This window comes from Chiloscyllium plagiosum, unplaced genomic scaffold, assembly GCF_037043375.1.
Source record: "Chiloscyllium plagiosum isolate Xiang-an unplaced genomic scaffold, Cpla_swu_hap1 HiC_scaffold_17, whole genome shotgun sequence".
In the NCBI taxonomy this organism is placed as follows: Eukaryota; Metazoa; Chordata; class Chondrichthyes; order Orectolobiformes; family Hemiscylliidae; genus Chiloscyllium; species Chiloscyllium plagiosum.
In genome coordinates, this window is record NW_028270155.1 from 61,008,944 (window position 1) to 61,027,446 (window position 18,503).

General features: G+C 44.8%; 1 non-coding gene across 1 annotated transcript; it reads left to right on the forward strand.

Moving 5' to 3' along the window:
• The first annotated feature begins 9,580 nt into the window (after positions 1–9,580).
• Positions 9,581–9,652, forward strand: trnac-gca (transfer RNA cysteine (anticodon GCA)). The gene has a single exon. It is a non-coding gene; the product is annotated as a tRNA-Cys (tRNA).
• Positions 9,653–18,503: the final 8,851 nt, after the last annotated feature.

Genomic DNA, 18,503 nt, shown 5'->3' on the forward strand with positions numbered 1-18,503 from the left:
TTATCCCTTTTCCATTACCAGGGTACACATGATTACCTTCTATTTTGGAGCGGCGAGAGTCAGGACTGCAGATGCTGGAGACCAGAGTGAAGATTAGAGTGGTGCTGGAAAAGCACAGCGAGTAAGGCAACATCTGAGGAGCAGAAAAATCAATGTTTTGGGCAAAAGCCCTTCATCAGGAATCCTGAGGAGGGCTTTTGCCCGAAAAGTTGATTTTCCTGCTCCTCGGATGCTGCCTGACGTGCTGTGCTTTTCCAGCACCACTCTAATCTTCCATTTGGGAGCAACAACCGTTGTTGGGGAATTTATTTCCAGTTGGATTGGGGCTGGATCAATTCTGTTGAATCCTGAAGATTTACAGAAAAAAAATCCAAAGGGACCACGTTTGCAATTTTTCTTTACTCAGAGACTCTTTGTTCGAAATGATAAACAAAGGAGATTCAGCCAACCATGACCATACCCTTTGCAGCATAGAGAGTCATAGAGATGTACAGCATAGAAATAAACCCTTTGGTCCAACCCGTCCATGACGACCAGATATCCCAACCCAATCTAGTCCCACCTGCCAGCACCCGGTCCATATCCCTCCAAACCCTTCCTATTCATATACCCATCCAAATGCCTCTTAAATGTTGCAGTTGTACCAGCCTCCACCACATCCTTTGGCAGCTCATTCCATACACGTACCACCCTCTGCGTGAAAAAGTTGCCCCTTAGGTCTGTTTTATATCTTTCCCCTCTCACCCTAAACCTATGCCCTCTAGTTCTGAACTCACTGACCCCAGGGAAAAGACTTTGTCTATTTATCCTATCAATGCCTCTCATAATTTTGTAAACCTCTATAAGGTCACCCCTCAGCCTCCGACACTCCAGGGAAAACAGCCCCAGCCTGTTCAGCCTCTCCCTGTAGCTCAAATCCTCCAACCCTGGCAACATCCTTTTAAATCTTTTCTGAACTCTTTCACGTTTCACAACATCCTTCCGATAGGAAGGAGACCAGAATTGCACGCAATATTCCAACAGTGGCCTAAGCAATGTCCATCACTTTCTGACATTGGGCTTCAAGGCCTGTTACCAGAACTCCACATGGTTGAACATAACGTGCAACTGACAATGATGAGACTGATGGTGTGACTCTGACATTAGCAGAGTAGAGAGACCAGGGAAAAGCAGGTAAAGAAATGAACTACTCTCGACAACTGTGCTCAGGAATGTGTATATACATCAGTGAGTTTTACAGAGCTGAAGAGAGTGAAGAGTGCTTTAGTTTTGAACAAGGTGAAACCCAGGATGGCAGGGATCAAGAAGGCTGGTAACCTAATGAAATGAAAGCTGCATCAAGGAGACTATGTATGTGTAGACAACCAATTTCTGGAGAGATGTCAAAATATATACCAAACTATGGCAGCAGCGTATCAAACCACATTACAGTATACTGGCTGTAATGGTCACATAAAGTATACCGTAAAACACTCCACTCTGGGCAGTCACACACACTAAGTAATCAAGAAGCTTTCTAAGCACACTGGCTGATCTCTCCCACGCTTCTAATGGCTTGTTTTTTGAAAAAAACATACATGGGAGGAAAATCTATGTTGTTTTCAGAGTTATTTTTACTTTTGTGAAGATTGGGATGAGTTGGACAAAGATGCCTGGCTGGATGTGGGACTCCAGAAGAGATGTGACTGGCAGTGGAGAAAGTGAGGACTGCAGATGCTGGAGAATCAGAGTTGAAAAGTGTGGTGCTGGAAAAGCACAGCAGGTCAGGTCAGCATGCCTGAGTTGCTGTGCTTTTCCAGCACCACATTTTTCAATATATGATTGGCAGTGGTCACTTAAAGAGCCATTGGAGACACTACATATTTAAAAGGTAGCAGCCTAACTTGGAAAGCTGCCTGACCAATGGACATACCGAATCCTATGGAAAATAGACCATTCAGTCCCTTGAGCTTGCTGCACCATTCAATAAGATCATAGGTGATCAGTTTATATTTCACATTCCACTTTCCTAGCAACCCCCAAAAACCCTTAATTCTTTTCTGCCTAACAAGGATCTGTACACCTCTGCTGTAAAGATATTCAGTGACCTTGCTTCCTCCACCTGAGGCAGAGAGTTCCAAAGACACACAATTCTCTGAGGCAAAAAAAAATGTTCACTCTCTGTCCTGTGAGCCCTAATGTTAGACCAATGCTCCCTATTTCTGAACTAACCTACAAATGGAAACATTCTGTATTCCTTGTCAAGATCATTTAGAGTTTTGCATACTTCATTTCAGTCATCCTCATTCATCTCAGTGGAACAAGCTCAGCCTGTCTAATCTTTCCTCATTAGCCAATCCGCTCGGCTCTAATTAACATTTCTGAACCGCCTCCTGAATATTTATCCTTCCTTAAACTGCACACAATATTCAAGGTGTGGTCTCACCAAAGCTGTATTAAACTGAAGCATAACATCCTTAATTTTGTGTTCAATCACTTGCCTAATAAACGATAGAATCCCAATTGGCTTCTTTAGGTGCTATCTTTGGAAACTTATTTTTTGTGACTCATGCACCAGAACATCTAAATCCCTCTGCACCTCAGACTTCTGCAGTCATTATATGTTTATATAATGCTTTGCTTTTTTTAAGCTTCCCACCAAAGTCAACAGTTTCGTATTTTCCCACATATATACTCTTTCTGTCAGATCTTTGCCCACTCACTCAACATACTTATATCTGTCTGCAGCTTCCTTTTGTCTGCTTCATAACATACGTTCCGATCTGTCTTGGTGTTGACTGTGAATTTAGGAACCACATCTTCACCACCATCCCCCCTTGTCTAAGTGATGGATGTAAGTTGTAAAAAGGTGAGAGCTCAGCACAGACCCCTGAAGGATTTCATTTGTCACATCCTGCCAATTCAACAAAAATCCATGTATGTATATTCTGTTTTCTACCAGCCAACCAATCTTCTATCCTTGTTTCCACAACAGCCGTTGTTGTGGCACCTTACAAAATGACTTCTGGAGATTCAAGTATTGTACAAATATAGGTTTCCCTTTATTCTTCGAAGAACTCCAATAACTGGCTAACATGATTTTGTTTTTACAACACCATGTTGATTCTTCTCAGTTCCCTTGGATTTTTCCAGAGATCGAGCTAACTGGCCTATTAAAAACCTGTCAGTTCATAGCTACATTAGTTTGCTTGGCACCATCTCCCCAATAAATGTAATTTCACTAAATTCCTCTCTCCATTCCGGCTCCTGATTTATAGCTAGAACTAAAATATTTTTGTGCTGTCTACAGTGAAAACAAAAGTAAAGTATTTATTCATTTCATCCACCATTTCAAAATAATTGATGGTTTACTCCCATTCTTCAGGGGGCCAACACTCACTTCACTCTTTTCCTTGTAAAACACCTGTAGAAACTCTGGCTCAGCATTTTACATTCCTGGTTAGCTTCCTTTTATTCTAATTACTTTCTCCTGATTAAGTTTTTGATTATTTTCAACCACTCTTTCGATTCTGGCCCATACATCTTTTTCCTTAAGTTTAATGTTTTCCCTAATTGCTTTAATTAACCCAGGTAGGTTATCCCTTTGGAGTCTTTCTTTACAGTAGGAATATCCTTATTCTGAGTGTTCTGAAATATCTCCATAAACATTTGCTACCGAGTCTCTATAGAGACCTTGGAGTGCAGGTTCATAGCTCCTTGAAAGTGGAGTCGCAGGTAGATAGGATAGTGAAGAAGGTGTTTGGTATGCTGTTCTTTATTGGTCAGAGTATTGAGTACAGGAGTTGGGAGGTCATGTTGCAGCTGTACAGGACATTGGTTAGGCCACTGTTGGAATATTGTATGCAATTCTGGTCTCCTTCCGATCAGAAGGATGTTGTGAAACTTGAAAGGGTTCACAAAGGATTTACAAGGATGTTGCCAGGGTTGGAGGATTTGAGCTACAGGGAGAGGTTGAACAGGCTGGGGCTGTTATCCCTGGAATGTTGGAGGCTGAGGGGTGACGTTATAGAGGTTTATAAAATCATGAGGGGCATGGGTAGGATAAATAGACAAAGTCTTTTCCCTGAGGTGGGGGAGTCCAGAACTAGAGGGCATAGGTTTAGGGTGAGAGGGGAAAGATATAAAAGAGACCTAAGAGGCTACGTTTTCACGCAGAGGGTGGGTACATGTATGGAATGAGCTGCCAGAGGATGTGGTGGAGGCGAGTACAATTGCAACATTTAAAAGGCATCTGAATTGGTATATGAATAGGAAGGGTTTGGAGGGATATGGGCCAGGTTCTGGCTGGTGGGACTAGATTGGGTTTGGATATCTGGTCGTTGGACTAAAGGGTCTATTTCCGTTCTGTACATCTCTCTGACTCTACGATCCATCCCATAGCCTAATTCACTTCAGCTAGCACAGCTTCCATATTCACATTGTTGCCATTATTTAGGTTTAAAATTATTTGTCTTAGTTTCAATCTTCTCATTTATAAAATGCATGTAAAATTCAATGATATTGTGGTTGTTTCTACCTAGAGGTGCCTTAACATAGAGGTCACAAATTTATCCTGCATCATTACATGATGCCTAATCTAATACTGTATTCTATCCTATTCTGTTCCAAAACATGTTCTTCGAAGAAACAAACTTGAAAGTGTTCTTATGACCTCCTCAATCAGGCTACTATTGCCAATCTGATTTCACCAGTTTATATTTAGTCACTCATGATCATTGTATTCCCTTTACTACAAGCACCGAATATATAATCACCCATTAGACTTCTTTCCTTTGTAATGGTCACCTCTACTGAAAGTGATTCTTCATCCTCATCTCCAGAACCAAGGTCAACTCAAGGTATTGCATAAATATCAAACTTGATTAATAGTGTTACTCCCCTACGTCTATCGAACTTTATACTTTGACCTCTCAACATTCGGGACGCAGCCCTTATCACTCCTGAGCCCATGTTTCTGAACTGGCTATCCAATCATGTTTATTTATTTCAACGTTTCATAAATTAATTTACTTTGTTCGGAATGCTATGTGCATTCAAATACAAAGCATTTAGGTTTGTCGATATGTTATCTTTATAACATTTAGCCTTGACTTGGTATATTTTCTTTCTCATTATTCCTTCCTGCCTTTCTCTGACCTTCATTTCCCATGTTATTATTTTCTTCTCTTATCCTTTAACATACTGCATCTTTCTAGGTTTGATCCTTTGCCTCCACTATACTCTTTGCTTTTTCGGTATGTGGTTTACAAAGAACACTGTCTCCAGCATGGTTCAGGTATAGACTGTGAAGAAAGTGAGGACTGCAGATACTGATGATCAAAGTCGAGGTTATGGTGCTGGAAAAGCACAGCAGAACAGTCAGTAGCCGAGGAGCAGGAGAATCGATGTTTTGAGCATAAACCCTTCATGATGAAAGGCTTATGCCTGAAATGTCAATTTTTCTGCTCCTCGGATGCTGCCTGACCTGCTGTGCTTTTTCAGCACCACACTCTCAACTCAGGTATAAAGTTAAAAAATCACACAACACCAGGTTATAGTCCAACAGGTTTATTTGGAAGCACTAGCTTTCGGAGCGCTGCTCCTTCATCAGGTGGTGATGAAGGAGCAGGGCTCTGAAAGCTAGTGCTTCCAAATAAACCTGTTTGACTGTAACCTTGTTTTGTGTGATTTTTAACTTTGTACACCCCAGTCCAACAGCAGTGTCTCCAAACCATAACTCAGGTATAGACTGTGCCAATGGTATAGTCCCTGACTTTCCCCAGTACTGTTGCCAGTGGTCCTTAAATCAGAACCCGCTTCTCCCCCACCGGCCTTTATTCCCATTCATTTCTCTCCCATATTCATATCTCTATTTTTATGTACCCTATGCCACTTTGCTCATGGCTCAGGTAATAATCCAGAGATTATAACCTTGAGGTTCTGCTTTGTTAATTTAGTGCTTAGATTAGTGTGGTGCTGGAAAAGCACAGCAGGTCAGGCAGCATCCGAGGAGTAGGAAAATCGACGTTTCGGGCAAAAGCCTTTCATCAGCAACAGAGGCAGGGAGCCTCCAGGGTGGAGAGATAAATGGGGGCAGTGGGGGGTGGGGCTGGGAAGAAGGTAGCAAAGAGTACAATAAGTGAATGGGGGTGCAGATGGAGGTGATAGGTGAGAGGGGAGGGTGGAGTGGATAGGTGGAAAGGAAGATAGGCAGGTAGGACAGGTCATGGGGTCAGTGCTGAGCTGGAAGGCTGGAACTGGGGTAAGGTGGGGGGAGGGGAAATGAGGAAACTGGTGAAGTCCACATTGATGCCCTGGGGTTGAAGTGTTCTGAGGCAGAAGATGAGGCGTTCTTCCTCCAGACGTCGGGTGGTAAGGGAGTGGTGGTGAAGGAGTCCCAGGACCTCCATGTCCTCGGCAGAGTGGGAGAGGGAGTTGAAATGTTGGGCCACGGGGCAGTGTGGTTGATTGGTGCAGGTGTCCTAGAGATGTTCCCTAAAGCGCTCTGCGAGGAGGTGTCCAGTCTCCCCAGTGTCGAGGAGACCGCATTGGGAGCAACGGATACAATAAATGATATTAGTGGATGTGCAGGTAAAACTTTGATGGATGTGGAAGGCTCCTTTGGGGCCTTGGATGGAAGTGAGGGAGGAGGTGTGGGCACAGGTTTTGCAATTCCTGCGGTGGCAGGGGAAGGTGCCAGGTTGGGAGGGTGGGTTGTTGTGGGGGGGGGCATGGACCTGACCAGATAATCACGAGGAAACGGTCTTTGCGGAAAATGGAAATGGGTGGGGAGGGAAATATATCCCTGGTGGTAGGGTCAGTTTGGAGGAAATGTCGGTGGATGATATGGTTAATGCGAAGGTTGGTAGGATGGAAAGTAAGGCCCAGGGGGGTTCTGTCCTTGTTACAGTTGGAGGGGTGGGGTTTGAGGGCGGAGGTGGGGGATGTAGATGAGATGCGTTGGAGGGCATCTTTAACCACATGGGAAGGGAAATTGCGGTCTCTAAAGAAGGAAGCCATCTGGTGTGTTCTTTGGTGGAACTGGTCCTCCTGGGAGCAGATATGGCAGAGGCGGAGGAATTAGTAATACGGGATGGCATTTTTGCAGGAGGTAGGGTGGGAAGAGGTGTAATCTAGGTAGCTGTGGGAGTCGGTAGGTTTGTAAAAAATGTCAATGTCAAGTCGGTCGTCATTAATGGAGATGGAGAGGTCCAGGAAAGGGAGGGAGGTGTCAGAGATGGTCCAGGTGAATTTAAGGTCAGGGTGGAATGTGTTGGTGAAGTTAATTAACTACTCAACCTCCTTGCGGGGGCATGAGGTGGCGTCGATGCAGTCATCAATATAATGGAGGAAGAGGTGGGGAGTGATGCCAGTGTAATTACGGAAGATGGACTGTTCTATGTAGCTGACAAAGAGACAGGCATAGCTGGGTCCCATACGGGTGCCTGCGGTTACCCCTTTGGTCTGGAGGAAATGGGAGGATTCAAAGGAGAAATTGTTAAGGGTGAGAACTAGTTCAGCGAAATGAATGAGTGTCAGTGGAAGGATACTGTTGGGGACGTTGGGTGAGGAAGAAACGGAGGGCTTGGAGGTCCTGGTCATGGTGGATGGAGGTGTAGCGGGATTGGATGTCCATGGTGAAGATGAGGCATTGGAGGCCGGTGAAACAGAAGTCTTGGAGGGGGTGGAGGGAATGGGTGGTGTCTCGAATGTATATGGGGAGTTCCTGGACTAGGGGGGATAGGACAGTGTCGAAGTAGGTGGAGATGAGTTCGGTGGGGCAGGAGCAAACTGAGACAATGGGTCGGCCAGGGTGGTCAGGCTTGTGGATCTTGGGAAGGAGGTAGAACCGGGCAGTGCGGGGTTCCCGGACTCACTTTTGCCTTTGTTAATTTAGTGCCTAGTTCTTTGTGTTGTCTGTGCAGAATCTCCTCCCTAGTTCTGTCTGTGTCATTGGTTCCTAAATGGATGACAACCTTTCTCTCCCACTATAAGTTCTCCTGTACCCCTGAGCTGATGTCCCAAAGCCTGGAGCTTGGCAGTCAATGCAGCCATCTGGACTCTCAATCTTTGCTGCAAAGAACAGTCTCAGTTCCCACATTCATTTCACACTTACTCCCACTATATTCCTTGTTGTTACAGAATACCCTCCTTCATCACAGTTCCATGGTCAGTTTGCACCATCCATTGCAGCCCCTGCTTCCATCCAAACATTCTGAGAGAACCTCAAACCTACTGGACAATTGCAGAGACTGACACTATTACACTCTTACCCTGTGGAGGCACTTAGCTGCCTCACTCATAATCACACCACGTCTTCCCTGGATCACAGTGATAACCAGGAGCTCCCATGTGATGCAGCCTTGACCCAATGCCTAATCTTCATCCTTAGTAATACCTTATGCTGCCTTGTATATATTTTATTAACTTTAACACTATTTTGTGCCTGTGTTACAATAGAAAAGATCTGAACCATTTACCAGAAACTCTCCTTTCTCAGCAGTGGAAAAAGAACCAGTTCCAATCAGCTCCAATGAGTCTCTGTCACTGTCTACCCGCAGTGGAGTCCTTCCCTAGCGTGTACATCCCAGTGATGCTGACTGCCTATCTCAGAGCTCTCACCATACTGCCAGATGGGTGCACAACTGATAATGGTGGATCGTGCTGAGGCATCAAGGAGAGGTAGATGGAGCCTCCATGTCCAGGTGTTCTCAAAGGCCAGTTATGATTTTCCGTACCTTGTCAGGACTAGGCAAGAAATTCCAAGTGTTCAAAAGGCGAACCCTCCAGTGGCAGTATTGGAGCTACAGACCACCCATTAAGGGAGTGGGAATTAGGTAGGCATCTCTTCAGGCTGTGGATTCTACCCTCTCCCATGTACTGCTGAGCAACTGTTATGGGACAGAGATCTGTCCAACCCCAGTAAAATGCCAGCTGGAATTGGCCATTATCCTCCCAACAACTGAAGACTCCATTCTCGAGGTTCCTGCCCCTGAGAACATGGCACCTGTCACCAGTAATTCCAAAGCCCACTGCCGCCATTTTATGAATTGTGTCATCTTCCAGCCTGTCTCCAGAGACCTGCTAAAATCCAGCCCTATAAGTCAAAGTATGATGATGTACCTTTAAGTTTCCTTTAAATGTGAAGATTGAGCGGCTGTAGAAAGTCTGTAAAGGCATTTCCTCAAACAGTCACTAGAGGGCAATATAGTAACAATGTTAGAGAGATTGCAAACTCATTATAAACTCCAGCCAGTTCAGTCGCAGTTTAAACAGACTTTTGAAACTGGAAGAAAATAAAAACTGTCTAAATTGTCTAAAACCAACTCTCTTATCTCGCCTTTCGATACTTTTCGTGCAGCAGAGATGTTTTGTATGTGGAACGTAACTCCAAAATGACTGTCTTACTTTAATAGCATTTGCATCGGCAATGGAAATGGCTGAGTGGCAGAGTTTAGATGGACATAAGATATTGCACAAATGCCTTCCTAGATTGCATCAGCGCTGACCGAACGTGCATGCAATGCTTTCAAGAGAATTGTTTTAGAAAATTGTCACTGTAGCATGCGGAAAGTGTAAACATGCAGCCCACCTTTCCCGTGGGGGTGTGGCTCAGTGGTAGAGCATTTGACTGCAGATCAAGAGGTCCCCAGTTCAAATCTGGGTGCCCCCTTTATACAAGCACCTTCCCTACACTTGAGCAATTTTTCAAGGATCTTCCATTCCCCATTCTGCACAGGGAACACTTTGGAAAGGGTGTTTTGTTACCGCATTCAATGACCACGGTAAGGTTCCTTCTGTGATGAACAGCTGAAGGACACGAAAATCCGTGTTGCATCGTGAGATGTTGCAATGCAGTACTGCAGTGCCGAAACGAGAGCTTGAAAAGCATTGCATGCGCATTCGGCAAGTCTCCTCCAAATCTTATATTTCAATAAGATCACACCTCATTTTTCTAAATTCGAATACGTATAGACCCCAGGCGTGCCCAGCCTTTCGTCATAAGGTAACGACTCCCACCAATCTCAAATGAACCTTTCCTGAACTGTTTAAAAATGCTTTTAGTGATGGCAAAGATGTGTGATTGCAAAATGAAGTCGGAGTCAAAAGTGACACTGAATTGGTGAATAATCTGATTTAGCCTCAGACAGGGAGAGGGTTTAGAATGAGAAGCAAGAGATTTGAGTTTGTAATGGGACTGAAAACTTGAAATCTGACTCTCTCATGCCCTGAAATGCACTCAGTGATGGAATATTCAGAATCCTGTCAGGTAACAATTGGAAAGACTCACATTCCTCTGAGGGAAGAGATTTCTCCTCATTTCAGGTCCTAAATGATCAACCTTTTTGTTTTGTGATGCTGCGTTCCTGTCTTTTAGATTTCCAGCCAGGGGAAACAAATTCTCTGTGTCTGTTCTGTCAAGCTCCCCAGCAGAATCTTATGCATTTCGGTGAAATCACCTCTCATTTTTCTAAATTCCAGGATATATGGGCCCAATTTAATCATAGGACAACACGCTCACCCTTTGGAAGTAACCAGCACTGTACTGTCTCCACGGCAAGTCTATCTTATCTTAAATCTGGAAATCAGAACTACACACAGGATCCAAGGTGTGGTCTCATTAAAACCCTACACAATTGGAGTAAGACTTCTTGATCCTTGAATTCCAGTCCCCTTGTAATAAACATGCCAATTGCCTTCTTACCTTTTATTAATTCATAGGATCTGGGAATTGTTGGTAATGTCAGCATTTAGAGTCATAGAGTTATAGAGATGGACAGCATGGAAACAGACCCTTCGTTCCAACCCGTCCATGCCGACCAGATATCCCAACCCAATCCAGTCCCACCTGCCAGCACCCGGCCCATATCCCTCCAAACCCTTCCTATTCACCCCATCCAGATGCCTCTTAAATGTTGCAATTGTACCAGCCTCCATCACATCCTCTGGCAGCTCATTCCATACATTTACCACCCTCTGCATGAAAACGTTGCCCCTTAGATCTGTTTTATATCTTTCCCCTCTCACCATAAACCGATGCCCTCTAGTTCTGGACTCCCCGACCCCAAGGGAAAAGACTTTGTCTATTTATCCTATCCATGCCCCTCATAATTTTGTAAACCTCTATAAGGTCACCCCTCAGCTTCCGACGCTCCGGGGAAAACAGCCCCAGCCTGGTCAGCATCTCCCTATAGCTCAAATCCTCCAACCCTGGCAGCATCCTTGTAAATCTTTTCTGAAACCTTTCAAGTTTCACATCTTTCCGATAGGAAGGAGACCAGAATTGTACGCAATATTCCAACAGTGGCCTAACCAATGTCCTGTACAGCCGCAACATGACCTTCCAACTCCTGTACTCAATACTCTGACCAATAAAGGAAAGCATACCAAACATCTTCTTCACTATCCTATCTGCCTGTGACTCCACTTTCAAGGAGCTATGAACCTGCACTCCAAGGTCTCTTTGTTCAGCAACACTCCCTAGGACCTTACCATTAAGCTTATAAGTCCTGCTAAGATTTGCTTTCCCAAAATGCAGCACCTTGCATTTATCTGAATTAAACTCCATCTGCCACTTCTCATCCCATTGGCCCATCTGATCCACATCCTGTTGTAATCTGAGGTAACCCTCTTCGCTGTCCACTACACCTCTAATTTTGGTGTCATCTGCAAACTTACTAACTGTACCTCTTATGCTTGCTTCCAAATCATTTATGTAAATGACAAAAAGTAGAGGGCCCAGTACCGATCCTTGTGGCACTCCACTGGTCACAGGCCTCCAGTCTGAAAAACAACCCTCCACCACCACCCTCTGTCTTCTACCTTTGAGCCAGTTCTGTATCCAAATGGCTAGTTCTCCCTGTATTCCATCAGATCTAACCTTGCTAACCAGTCTCCCATGGGGAACCTTGTCGAACGCCTTACTGAAGTCCATATAGATCACATCTACTGCTCTGCCCTCATCAATCTTCTTTGTTACTTCTTCAAAAAACTCAATCAAGTTTGTGAGACCTGATTTCCCACGCACAAAACCATGTTGACTATCCCTAATCAGTCCTTGCCTTTCCAAATACATGTACATCTTGTCCCTCAGGATTCCCTCCAACAACTTGCCCACCACTGAGGTCAGGCTCACCGGTCTATAGTCCCCTGGCTTGTCTTTACCGCCCTTCTTAAACAGTGTCACCAAGTTTGCCAACCCCCAGTCGTCCGGCACCTCACCTGTGACTATCGATGATACAAATATCTCAGCGAGAGACCCAGCAATCACTTCTCTAGCTTCCCACAGAGTTCTCGGGTACACCTGATCAGGTCCTGGGGATTTATTCACTTTTATGCGTTTCAAGACATCCAGCACTTCCTCCTCTGTAATCTGGACATTTTGCATTTGTTGCCTATCTCTAATTATTCTTGACTTGTGACGCCATTTCAGAGGGCACGTTGGGTATCTGGAGTCACATGTAAGCCAACCAGGTAAGGATAGCAGATTTCCTTCCCTAAAGGTTATTAATGAACCAAGTTTTTTTTTTAGCAATAATTAATAGTGAGTAAGTATTGGGGTAGCTTTATTTTAACAATGATTTTTTAATGAATTCAAATTTCAACATCTACCACATCTCGTGGGATTTGACCTACATCTCCAGAACCTTAGCCTGGAGGTCTGGATTAGAGATTAATTCAGTTTGCTGTACATGGATGCTAATTGCTGATTGGAGGGAGGGAAAACATTGATCTGTGGGAAAGATTGACATGAGTTCGGCAGGAAGCAGTACATTCAAGGACTTTGGAGAGGAAACAGAAGTTAGAAATAGGGGTTATAGTTTGTAAGGACATAAGACTGAGGCTGGGGTTTTTGCGGAGCAGTTTAGAAGGGGAGGGCGAAATAACATCTGTGGAGTGAGAATGACCATTAATAGAAGGTGAACAGTAAAGGAAGCTGGATGCTCACCAGTTTGATGTGAATAGGGACAGAATGTGGGCCTCATGTTCTCTTGGTGGTGTACCTCTGCAGTGTTCCTTCTCTCCCCATGTTTCTCCAATGCTTCCTCATTCTCTGCCTTCCCCAAGCTCTAGCTGAGCATTTTTTTATTTCAAAAAGATACTTTATTCATAAAATAATTTGATGGTCTGTACAGTTGGTCATGCCATACATACGTAAACATTTACATACAGAGATCAGAATTTATCATTTTTATATACAGGTCTGTACGTTTATCAATCATATATCCATATATTTAGCTGAGGCGTCAGCAGAGCCCAAATGACAGCGTGGGCCCCCTGTTCTTCTTTAGGCAGGCAGATGTTACACGGCGGTCTTTCCACACCGCGCCTTGGCGGCAGCTGCCCCAAGCTTCAGTGCGTCCCTCAACACGTAGTCCTGGACCTTGGAATGTGCCAGTCTGCAACACTCAGTCGGAGTCAACTCCTTCAGCTGGAAGATCAACAGGTTTCGGACCGCCCAGAGAGTGTCCTTCACCGAGTTGATGATCCTCCAGGCACAGTTGATGTTCGTCTCGGTGTGCGTCCCAGGGAACAGACCGTAGAGCACGGAGTCCCGCGTCACGGCGCTGCTCGGGACAAACCTCGACAAACACCACTGCATTCCTCTCCAGACTTCATCTGCATAGGCACATTCCAGAAGGAAGTGTGTGACAGTCTCGTCCCCCCCCCCGCAGCCGCTGAGAGTCTGGGCGCGCATAAAGGATCTCACAGGCAGAGCCCTTCTCACCACCAGCCAAGCCATGTCTTGGTGCTTGTTGGAAAGTTCTGGCGATGAAGCATTCTGCCAAATGACTTTGACAGTCTGCTCAGGGAACCGCTCGATAGGATCCGCCCTCTCCTTTTCCCGAAGGGTCTCAAGGACACTACGTGCTGACCACTTTCTGATGGACTTGTGGTCAAAGGTGTTTTTCTTCATAAACTTCTCCACGAAGGACAGGTGATACGGAACGGTCCAACTACTCGGAGCGTTCCGCAGCAGTGAGGCCAGGCCCATCCTTCGCAAAACCGGGGACAGGTAGAACCTCAGTACATAGTGACACTTGGTGTTTGCGTACCGGGGATCCACGCACAACTTGATGCAGCCACACACAAAGGTGGCCATCAGGGTGAGGGTGACATTGGGTGTGTTTTTTCCCCCGTTGCCCAGATCTTTATACAGTGAGTCCCTTCGGACCCGGTCCATCTTTGACCTCCATGTAAATTGGAAGATGGCCCGGGTGACTGCAGTGGCACAGGTTCTGGGAATAGGCCAGACCTGTGCCATGTATAACAGCAATGACACTGCCTCACACCTGATGACCAGGTTTTTTCCTGCGATGGAGAGCGACCGTAGCTTCCATCTGCCCAGTTTCTGCCCCACTTTGCTGATACGCTCCTCCCAAGACTTGGCGCACGCCCCAGCCCCTCCGAACCAAATACCCAGCACCTTCAGGTGGTCAGTCCTGATGGTGAAGAGGATCGAGGATTGGTCGGCCCAGTTCCCGAAGAGCATGGCCTCACTCTTGCCTCGTTTACCTTGGCCCCCGAGGCCCGTTCGAACCGGTCACATATGCACGTGAGTCTGTGCACGGACAGTGGATCTGAGCAGAAAATGGCGACGTCATCCATGTACAGGGAGGCCTTGACCTGCAGTCCCCCGCTGCCAGGAATAGTCACCCCTCTCAGGCTTGCATCCTTCCTGATGGACTTGGCAAATGGCTCTATGCAGCACACAAACAAGGCAGGAGAGAGAGGGCAGCCCTGCCTGACTCCAGATCTGACTGGGAAGCTATCTGATTCCCACCCATTGATTGAGACTGCACTGACAATGTTGGTGTAGAGCAGTCTGATCCAATTGCAGATTCCCTCCCCAAAGCCCATTTTGGAGAGAACCTCTCTCATATACGTGTGTGATATCCTGTCAAAGGCTTTCTCCTTGTCCAGGCTGATCAGGCAGGTGTCCAACCCTCTGTCCTGCACGTAGGCGATCGTATCCCTGAGGAGTGCGAGACTCTCAGCGATCTTCCTGCCCGGCACAGCACAGGTTTGGTCAGGGTGAATCACCGACCCTAGAGCAGACCTGACCCGGTTGGCGATTACCTTTGACAGAATTTTGTAATCCGCATTCATCAGTGAGATTGGTCTCCAATTTTTGAGTTCCTCCCTCTCCCCTTCCGCTTGTAGATGAGGATGCTAGCTGAGCATAGAGCAAGGATTTGGAGAGAAGTGTCACACCCATCTTGCTGATGGCTGTAAATAATTATTTTCCTAAAACACGATGAAAACAAACTTTACATTGCAGTGTAATTAGAGTATCAATACATGCGGTTCATCCAGAACGTGATAATTCCTGTGCAACCCTGCAAAAGATGTGCAAGACAAATAGCACTTAAAGTGTTGGCGACCTAATCACATTTGTGCTTCAGAAACAGGGTTCTCTATTCACCCAATTGCATTACAGCCAATTCACATTAACAAAAGAAGTGTTCGCTGTGGAGTCCGTGGACCACGTGTATATTGGGTGTGGGCGTTTGCACTCCCTTTTTGATTTTCTTAAAAACCTTCTCCTCTGTTTTTGGCTGCAGTTCAGTCCCACGCTCCTGATCTTTGGGCACCCGATACGGAGGAGGGAGGGCAGGTCTGAAGACCTCCTCGTGAGTCTGCTCCTGGGCCTGGCCAAACTGGCCATTAATAGGTCCAGGCAGCGGGCCCTGGAGGGGGTCATTAGGGCCGACTGCCTGCCCCTCTTCCGCGGTTACGTTAGAGCCCGGGTGTCCTTGGAGAAGGAGCACGCGATGTCGACCAACACCCTGGAGTTGTTCAGGGAGAGGTGGGCGCCGCAGGGAATGGAGTGCATCATTTCTCCCTCCAACTCTATTTTGATTTAATCCCTACCCTCCCCTTCACTGTTTTGATCACACAGCACTGCCCTTTGATGTGAAGGGCAGTGTTTGTCACTGGCCACCCGGGTGTTTTCCTATCTTCCTGGTGGTGGAATTTTAAAAAAAAAGAATAAAGAAAAAAAAATACAAAGAAACAAAAAAAAACAAAAGAAGTGTTAAAGCAGAATTACTTCTACTACATAGCAGTATAATTTAGATCACATCCATGATTACTAAAGTTTCCTTCTCCCAAAAACATTTGAGAACAATTGTTACAATACGATGTAATACCTCTCGGCCGAACCACAGCCTAGAATTACCCTGTCAGGTAAATATGTCCAAGCCTGCACTAATGGCAGCTGACCAATGGTAACTTAATCAGAGTGTTCCTGCCACTCTGAAAATCCTATAGATTTAAATACTGCTCTCAGGACTTGAGTATGTCACACAGAGCCTAGTCCTTCACTTCAGTATTGTGTTAGTACTGCTCTGTTGGACGTGCTGACTTTCAGTTAAGGCATACAAACCGTATTCCTTTTCAGTAGCTGTAAAAGTTCCCCTTGTGTTGTTTGAAGATAAGAATCAGGACTTGAAGCTTGAGTATTTTAGTATCTTAAAAAACTCCTTCTGGTTTATTCCAGCATTTGCATGCCGTTTTTACCAAATGAGGTGAACTTCGAAATGTGTGCCCTTATTTTTGATCATATTGTTCCAGTTAAAAGCAAGGATACTCCTGATGTGGAACAAATTAGATGGAAGATCAAACAACAACCGCTGTACACACTGTACACTGCAGAGTTTATCATCTTTTATTGATAACACTGATCATTCAATTGGATACAATTCCTGTGACTTATTCAGTTACTCATCCTGTTTAAATAAACAACAGAAAATTATCGGTTAGTTGCAGGAGATGTGAAAGTTCACTGTGTCTGCCAAAAAACAGACAGCTGTTTCCTGATAAAGAGTTTATAATCGAAATGTTGACTGTCCTACTCCTCAGATGCTGCCTGACCATGTGCTTTTCCAGTACTACACTCTTCGACTCTGATCGCCAGCATCTGCAGTCCTCACTTTCTGCTAGCAGTTGGTCGCCAATGTGCTTTTGGTCATTATTAGGATACAGGAAGACCCCTAGTTCTAGATTCTCCCACATGAAAAAACATGCTTTCCTCATCCACCAAGTTGTCTCAGGATCTTATATGTTTCAATTAAGTCACCTCTGAATCTGTCATCAGAGGTGTCATCAGAGGTATCCTCATCAGCGGATACAGGCCCAGTCTGTCTTGCCATTCCTCATAAGACAATGTGTGTTTTCCTGATATTAATCTAGTAAACTTCTGGACTGCTTCCAATATATTGACATCTTTATGTGAGTACATTGCAGTACTGTACATACTTACTGCAGATGTGGTCTCACCAGTGCCTGAATAATTGAAGCTTAATCTCCCTATTCTTGTATTTAATCCCCTCACAATAAAACAGAACATTGTTCGCTTTTTTGATTACTTGCTATACCTGCAGATTAACCTTCTGTGATTTCTGCACTCAGACATCCAGATCTCTCTGCATCTCAGAGCTCTGCAACCTCTTGTCATTTGGATAATATGCTTCCTCTTTATGTCTGCCAAAATAGACAATTTCACATTTTCCCACATTATTCTCTGTTTGTCAACTCCTTGCCCACTCAACTGACTTATTTATATCCCTTCTTAGGCTCCTTATGTTCTCTTCACAACTCACTTTCCCACCGATCCTTGTGTCATCACGAAATTTAGCTACCAAACTCTTGATCCGTTCATCCAAGTTGTTTATGTCAATTGTAAAGAGTTACGGTCCCCCTGAGGCTCACCACTCGTGACGTCCTGAAAAAGGCTCACTTATTCCTAAACTCTGCTTCCTGTTAGCAAGCCAATCTTCAATCCATGGAAGAACACAGAAAGCCAGGCAGCATCAGGATGTGGAGAAGTCCTGAAGAAGAGTTACATCCGGAATTTCGACTTCTCTACCACCTGATGCTGCCTGGCTTGCTGTGTTCTTCCAGCCTCCTGCTTGGATTCCAGCATCTGCAGTTTTTTTTGTCTCTAATCATCAATCCATGTCGACATGTTACAGTCAACACCACGAGCTTTTATTTCCCTCAACAGTCTTTGATGTGACACCTTACCAAACGCCTTCTGGAAATCTGAATACAATGCATCCACTTGTTCCCCTTTCTCTACAGTATAAGTTGCTTCTTCAAATAACTCCACTAAATTAGTTAAACATGATTTCCCTTTTCCAAATCCATGGCTTTGCCTGATTATATTGAACATATCTAAATGCCCAGCTATGATGCCTTTAATGATAGCTTCTAACATTTTCCCTATGACAGTTGTTAAGTTAACTGGTCTATAGGTTCCTACTTTTTGCTTTGATCCCTTTTTAAATAAAGGAGTTATATTAATTATTTTCCAATCTAAAGAATGGGATCAAATGAATTTTGGAAAATTAAAACCGAGGCATCAACTCTTTGACTGGCCCTATTTCTAAGACCCAAGGACAAAATCCATCAGGACCTTGAGCTGTCAACCTACAACTCCAACAATTTCCTCAGTATTATTTCCCTGGTGATTGTAATTTTCTTGAGTTCTTCTCCTCCATTTCAATTCTTGATTTACA